Source organism: Rhinolophus sinicus, chromosome 2 (assembly GCF_057876585.1).
Source record: "Rhinolophus sinicus isolate RSI-liver-muscle chromosome 2, RSI-T2T, whole genome shotgun sequence".
NCBI lineage: Eukaryota > Metazoa > Chordata > Mammalia > Chiroptera > Rhinolophidae > Rhinolophus > Rhinolophus sinicus.
This window is the reverse complement of record NC_142502.1, coordinates 107,874,579-107,881,840: the sequence shown is the minus strand read 5'-3', so window position 1 is coordinate 107,881,840 and position 7,262 is coordinate 107,874,579. Positions and strand designations below refer to the sequence as shown.

Below are 7,262 nucleotides of genomic sequence, written 5' to 3'. Positions count from 1 at the left end.
TGGCAGTTATATTAGTGGCCAACGGCTCACTAGTTACAGCCATTCTCCCAGCTGTGGAGTGGTTGCCTCCTCAGGGCAATCTAACCAGAGGACATGGGACTGAGGCACCACGGCAAGGTAAGAGCTGCCCCCTGGTGGTCACAAAGCATGGGGGGCCTGAGGTACCAACAGGTGGCTTTTCTGCACTGGGCCGTAATTCCAGCTTCTGCCCTGTCCCTTTCCGTGCCTTGTCCTATCAACATTAATTCCCACCCAAAGAGTCAATGTAGAGAAAATTGTGTCTTCTACTCAACTGTGAGAAGCCCACGGTTTATTGACGGAGGGGCGGGTCACCACTTAGTAGAATGGGGTGGGGGCTGAAACAGGCAATTGGCCTGAAGATAAACCATACTTTCACAGTACACACGCAATCTCCACGTCCCTGGGCGATGTGGCTTAGACATCGAGTCAGCCTAAGTTGGAGTCCTGGTTTTACTACTTGCACATCTGTAAAATGGGAGTGGCACCTGTCAACTTCCAGACCCCGCTGTACTGTCTGTTCGTCCCTATGTCCTCCCCAGTCCTGGGCTAGGATGACCAGTGTTATAGCTGGGCCTGAACTCAAGGGTATCCTGCTTTCTCCTCCTCTTTTCTCTGTCTACGATTTTCAGTATCCAAATATGTTGCGGATTCCAAAGACAATACTTGGATTTTTTTAAAGTCCATCTAGAATAAATCCTGGTATATGTGTGGACCCTTTTTAATAATTCTGAGGCCCTCTAGGGAGCTTTAACCTGCAGGGTGGGAACTGTTGTGTTAATTAGCTCAGCCAACACAAGGATGGAATTTTTCAAAAGAAAGTTTTACCAGGGACTCAAGAGGAAAGGCAACAAACAGCAAAGCTGTGAAGTGGATGTATACACATTGTCGGAGCCTGCCGACGAGACGAACGGTTCCTGAAGTGGGGAGTGAGGATTGAGAAAAAAACAGACAAGAGACAAAGATGGGATCGGGAGGGCGAGCAGTTCTGACTAGACTGCTGCACCTGTTTTATTTTCCAGCTTTCTTTTATACACACAGAAACAAGAAGGTTACATAGAGCGGCTGAGGCAGCAAGTACAGATTAGTTATGTTTTTTCAAAGTTTGACCCTGACTGTCTACCTTTTTGATATTTTCCCATACCCAGGACAGCAGGTGTCTGTTTGTTCTTTATGCTTATCAGAGTTCCCCTTAGCGATCCTCCCAAACTCTGCTTGTAGTTACATTTTCTTAACCCTTAATGCTCCAGCTCCCTACAACACATCTCTGTTCTAACTTCTTTAACATCCAGCTGTTGGCTGAGTTGAGTGTGATCAGGGCCAATAAACTCCCAGCTCAAAGCTCAGAGCAAAGAGGTGACAACACAGAAGGGACTCTGGAATCCCAGCACAGGTGATCCCACCTCACTAGCGTTTCCTCCTCTAAGTGTTGGCAGGGGTGAGTTGTGGGTGGCGTCTCTGGTTAAGTCCTTATAAATGTTTTTCAACTAATTAATGGTTGCCAGTTTCTTCTTTCAACCTCCCTGGCACCTGACTCTCCAGCTTCCTCTCTATTTCAACCTTTGTCATCTCTCTGGAAGACTTAATATCCAGGTAAATGACATTTTAAACACTAAGACATATTATATAAAGTAAGATGCACAGATCTTAAGTGTACAGTTTGATGACCTCTGGCAAATATATGTCAACAACACTGCAATTCCATCACCCCCCCGATTTTTTCCTAAACCCATTTTCGGTCAATCACTCTCCCCTCCCAGAAGCAACCACTGATCTAGACCCCTCTAGATTAGTTTAATCTGTTTTTTTCCCCAACTTAAAATTTATTTTATTACAAAGACATATTTTTCTTAATTAAAATAAAAAATGAGCATGAATGAAGAAGCAAAATGTCCCCTTCACCACACCCACAGAATCTCTCACTCTCTCTTTAACAACAGCAAATATTTGTAAGGCAATTGCTATATACCAGTCACTATTAAGTTACTCAACCCTGAAAATTTAGGTGTTGTACACATTTCACAAACGTAAAAACTGAGAATCAGTGTTTTGATAACTTGTTTAAGGTTATACAGATTAATCAATGGTAAAGCCAGGATATGAACTGGGTTATAAGCCTCCTTTTATTTATTTTTCTGATTGTACGTGAGATTTATTTTCATTTCTTTTTCTTTTTTTTTTTTTTTACTCTTCCAATTACAGTTTGACATTCAATATTATTTTCTATTAGTTTCAGGTTAATGATTTGTTAAGGGCTCATCCATGACATGGCTTTCCCACTCAGTTTACAAAGCAAATAGAATTATCATCTCACATTTATCAGTTGCTACTGCATATTAAGATCAGCGGACCACGTGCATTCCCACTGAGGGGGCCGGCCCGGTGGCTCAGGTGGATGGAGCTCCGTGCTCCTACCGCGGAAAGCTGCTGGTTGGATTCCCACATGGGCCAGTGGGCTCTCAACCACAAGGCTGCCAGTTGGACTCCTTGACTCCCGCAAGGGATGGTAGGCTGCATCCCCTGCAACTTATAACAGCAACTGGACCTGGAGCTAAGCTGTGCACAACTAAGACTGAAAGGACAACAACTTGACTTGGAAAAAAGGCCTGGAAGTACACACTGTTCCCCAATAAAGTCCTGTTCCCCTTCCCCAATAAAATAAAAATAAATGAATAAATAAAAAAAAGAAATGAACACAAGTAGAATTTCATTTTGTCTTGGAAAAGTAGGTATTTACATATATATGCATACATGTATTCACACACAAGCATGTATATGTATGCGTGCATATTCACTGTACATGATTATTATATGACTATGCAAATACAATCATATCGTTGTTCATAGGACAATTCTGATCTCTGTTCTGGGCTGTCTCTTGTTTTCTCTCGACTGCCAAGTTAGGGCTTTTCACTTGCATTTACTGCAGAGCAAGTGCACAAGTGATGAGGCTGGGATGGCTGTTGCCGTGGCAATGTGGGCAGTGCTGCTTCCTGGGCAGGACGGCTCACTCAGTGCGCACCCCCTCACCCGCATGCCGCAAGGCGGCCCCCTCACTCACAGACCGGCAAACCGAAGAGTTCCGGCTGGAAGTCCTGCAGCACGACCGTGACCTGTGTCGTCAAGTCTCCGTGTAAGTGTCCATCTGGAACCATAACCACGTGCATTCCCGCTGCAAGGGCCACCTCCACCCGGTTGGGAGTGTCTTCAAAGACGAGGCACTTCTCCATGGGGGCAGGAGGCGAGAACCTCTTCGCACAGGCGAGATATATGACTGGGTGCGGCGTGCCATCCCCACTTCGGGGTCATCCCCCAAAACGATATGATCAAACAAGCTGAAGAATTCCTTGCGTGCACTGGTCTTCATCTCCGGAGCTGGTGGCCACCGCCAACAGCACGTGGTGCCTCCGCAGATGGTGGGCGAGATTTTCCAGCCCTGGCATCAGAGCTGCCATGGGGAACACATCTTGCAGCTTCACCTGGCTGTCTTCCACCAGCTCGTCTTTGGACATCGGCAGCTGCAGGACGTCTAGTATGACCTGAGCCGCCTCTAGTGCCTGGGACTTCACATCCCACGTGTACGTCTTCTCAGAGCGATCACAGGTTTCTTGGAACACCACTGAATAGAGCCGTTCAGTGTCCAGAAGGAGGTGGGTGATGGGCCGCAGCGGGGGAATGGGCGCCACGATTGTGCCTCCCTCTCAGCCAGGTGGAAGCAGGGAGGAGGCCTAGTTTAATCTGCTTTTGCATTTAATATAAATGGGATTATATGACATACACCCTTGTATCTGGATTCTTTCATTCTGCATAATGTCTGTGAGATTTATCTATGTTGTTGCTTGTATCAGTAGCTTGTTCCTTTTTATTGCTGAGTGGTATTCCATTATACAGTTTATCTGTTTACCTCATGATATACAATTGGGTTGTTTGTTATATTTTTGCTGTTATGAATAAATCTATGAACATTCATGTACGTCTCTTGCAAATGACTTTTCTTTTTTATGCTCTTTTCTTCTTATTATTAGTTTCAGGTGCACAAAGCAAATGGCTTTTCAATACTTGACTTCACAATTGCTTCATCTTCTCCACTCCAACCATCACCTTGACTCTACATGACTGCACTTTGGATCTTGTCACTGTGGAAGCTGTTCCACTTTGGAATCTTACCTCTTCTTTCACAAGAACATAAGAGCAATCAAGACTGATCCCTTCAGGCACCTGTTCCCTGCTCATGTACATTCACACCATTCTCCTAAAACTACTTTTAGGTTGTTTCTCTCACTTTCAATCACAAATTTTGAGCATCTACCATGGACTTACCCAGGCACTCCTGTTATAGCCACAGTGTTAACTACTGCTTCCCCAATCTATATCTCTACCTTCACCTCAGGCCTCTTTCTTGAGGTCTGAGTCCAGAATATCTAATGTCCCTCTAGACAGCGCCTCCAGAATGTTCCGCAGGCCTTTCACAATAATCGGTGTCCACCAAACTGGGTCAGCCTCCTATATTCCCCGTCTTAGTGAATGGAAACACAATCCACCCACTCACTCAAGGCAAAACCCCTGGATTTATCCTATTATTCCTTCTCTCTCAATTCCCCCATCCAAACAATCTCAAGTCCTGTCCCTCCTGCCTCTGAAATATCTCAGGTATCTTTCCCTGCCTCTTAATTCTCACTGCTAGTTAAAGGCCCTCCTCATCTCTGGATGAAACCTGTAAAATTGCTTCTCTGAGGAACAGTGTGGTTTCTTCTCAGTATCATTCCACACCTACCTCTCTGAGCATCGAGGCTCATCCATCCATTCAACGTTTTTACAAATGCCTTCCATGTGCCAGACATCCTAGCTTTATCTTCCATCATATAGCTTCCCCTCATCTCTCTCCTTATCTCTCCTACCTCCCTCAAATCTATCCACAACTCTTTTGTCTCACCATCTTTATTCACATCACTTGTTTTTTCCCTATCTCTCTACCCAGACCACACATCTCTCTAAACATCTCTACACACACACACACACACACACACACACACACAAACACACACACACACCTGATTATTCACTAATCCATTCATTCAACAAACATTTAGTGAGCATTTTTCATGTGACAGACACCCTATTTCTTCATATTTCTCTTTTTCTTCCATAATCTCTCTCTCCACCTCTTTTTCTGCCTCCCCATCTTTCTCCACATTTCCCCTCCCCACCGCTCCCCATCAGCACACCTCTTTTCCCCACCCCATCTCTCACCCTCTTTCTCCTCCATTTCTCTCTGGGTGGAAGAATGAGGCAGGTCTGGCAAGGCATTCACCTCTTCCCTTTGGGGGCCGATCACCCCTCCACTGAGAAGCCTTTCCTGATTCTGCCCTTAACTCTGTGCAAGGATGCTTTCTAAAAAAATTTAATCTACAATATCAGAGGAAGACTTTAACCCACATCTCTCAGAAACTGATAAATCAAACAGAAAACAATTACTGAAGACATAGAAGGACGAAACCAGACAATCAAGAAGCTTGCTCTAGTGCTCATTTCAGCAGCACATCCACTAAAATTGTAATGATAAAGAGGAGTTCAGCATGGCCCTGCACAAGGATGACATGCAAATTCATGAAGCACTCCATAATTTTGAATAATAATGTCAACTAAATTTAATACATATGTAGTCACAGGATGTGGAGCACAGCATAGGGAATCGAGTCAATGGAATTGTAACAGCTACATACGATGTCAGAGGGGGAGTAGACTGGGGGAGGGGGTATCACTTTGTGAGGGGCGTACATGTCTAGTACATTGTTTTGTACACCTGAAACTAATAAATACATAAATACCAAGCTTGATCAAATGGCAATATGTAGAATTTTAGGAAAATTAGAAAATACACATTCTTTTCAAGTACACACAGACATTTGGAAAAAAGAATCAAAGTCATATAGAACACAATTGCTGAACAAAATCTATGACAATTTAAGATCAATAACAAAGAATATTTATATTTGGAATTTTAAAAAATTTATTTTTAATGTATTTAAACTTCCAAAACCTATTTCTAAATAATTCAAATGTTAAAAGAAAATATTATAGGGGCCGGCCCGTGGCTCAGGCAGTTGGAGCTCCGTGCTCCTAACTCCGAAGGCTGCCGGTTCGATTCCCACATGGGCCAGTGGGCTCTCAACCACAAGGTTGCCAGTTCAATTCCTCGAGTCCCACAAGGGATGGTGGGCAGCGCCCCCTGCAACTAAGATTGAACACGGCACCTTAAGGTGAGCTGCCGCTGAGCTCCCGGATGGCTCAGTTGGTTGGAGCGCATCCTCTCAACCACAAGGTTGCTGGTTTGACTCCCACAAGGGATGGTGGGCTGCACCCCCTGCAACTAGCAAGGGCAACTGGACCTGGAGCTGAGCTGCGCCCTCCACAACTAAGACTGAAAGGACAACAACTTGAAGCTGAATGGCACCTTCCACAACTAAGACTGAAAGGACAACAACTTGACTTGGAAAAAAGGCCTGGAAGTAGACACTGTTCCCCAATAAAGTCCTGTTCCCCTTCCCCAATAAAATCTTAAAAAAAAAAAAAAAAAAGCAATAGAGCAGAATACAAATGTATATTTACATAGAATACTGAACTGAAAATCTCTGACCAAATTCACTAAGCAGAAAAAGAAAAGGGGAGAAAAGGAATGCACAGACCAAAAATATGTAATTTAAAAGGAATGTAATGTCAGGTACAGAAAATATTTAGATTGCAAATTTTTTTTTAAATATTTTATTGGGGAAGGGGAACAATGTATATTTCCAGGACTTTATTGGGGAACAGTGTGTTTTTCTGAAGACCCATCAGATCCAAGTCAAGTTGTTGTCCTTCAATCTTACTTGTGGAGGGCGCAGCTCAGCTCCAAATCCAGTCACCATTTTCAGTCTAGTTGCGTTTTCAGTCTAGCCCACCATTCCATGCAGAATCGAACTGGCAACCTTGTTGTTAAGAGCACGCACTCTAACCAACTGAGCCATCTGGTTGCCCTAGAGTGCAAATTTTGATGAGATGAATAATGTTCTAGAAAAATATATGACCAAAACTTACTCAAGAAAAAATTAAAAGCCTGATGTATCTATAACCATTAAAGAAATGAATCAGTTGTTAAAAATTTAACCACCAAAGAAAACACCCCAAGCACAGATCGTTATGAAATCTTCAAAACAGAGATCATTCCACACATACAAAAATTATTCTAGCAATCAGAAAACAGG

At 43.6% G+C, this 7,262-nt stretch overlaps 1 non-coding gene and 1 pseudogene across 1 annotated transcript; one reads left to right on the top strand and one right to left on the bottom strand.

Moving 5' to 3' along the window:
- Positions 1-983: 983 nt before the first annotated feature.
- LOC109436733 (pseudouridine-5'-phosphatase pseudogene) lies at positions 984-4,814 on the bottom strand (annotated as a pseudogene).
- Positions 4,815-5,539: 725 nt separating this feature from the next.
- Positions 5,540-5,645, top strand: LOC141571934 (U6 spliceosomal RNA). The gene has a single exon (XR_012496976.1). It is a non-coding gene; the product is annotated as a U6 spliceosomal RNA (small nuclear RNA).
- The last annotated feature ends 1,617 nt before the right edge of the window (positions 5,646-7,262 follow it).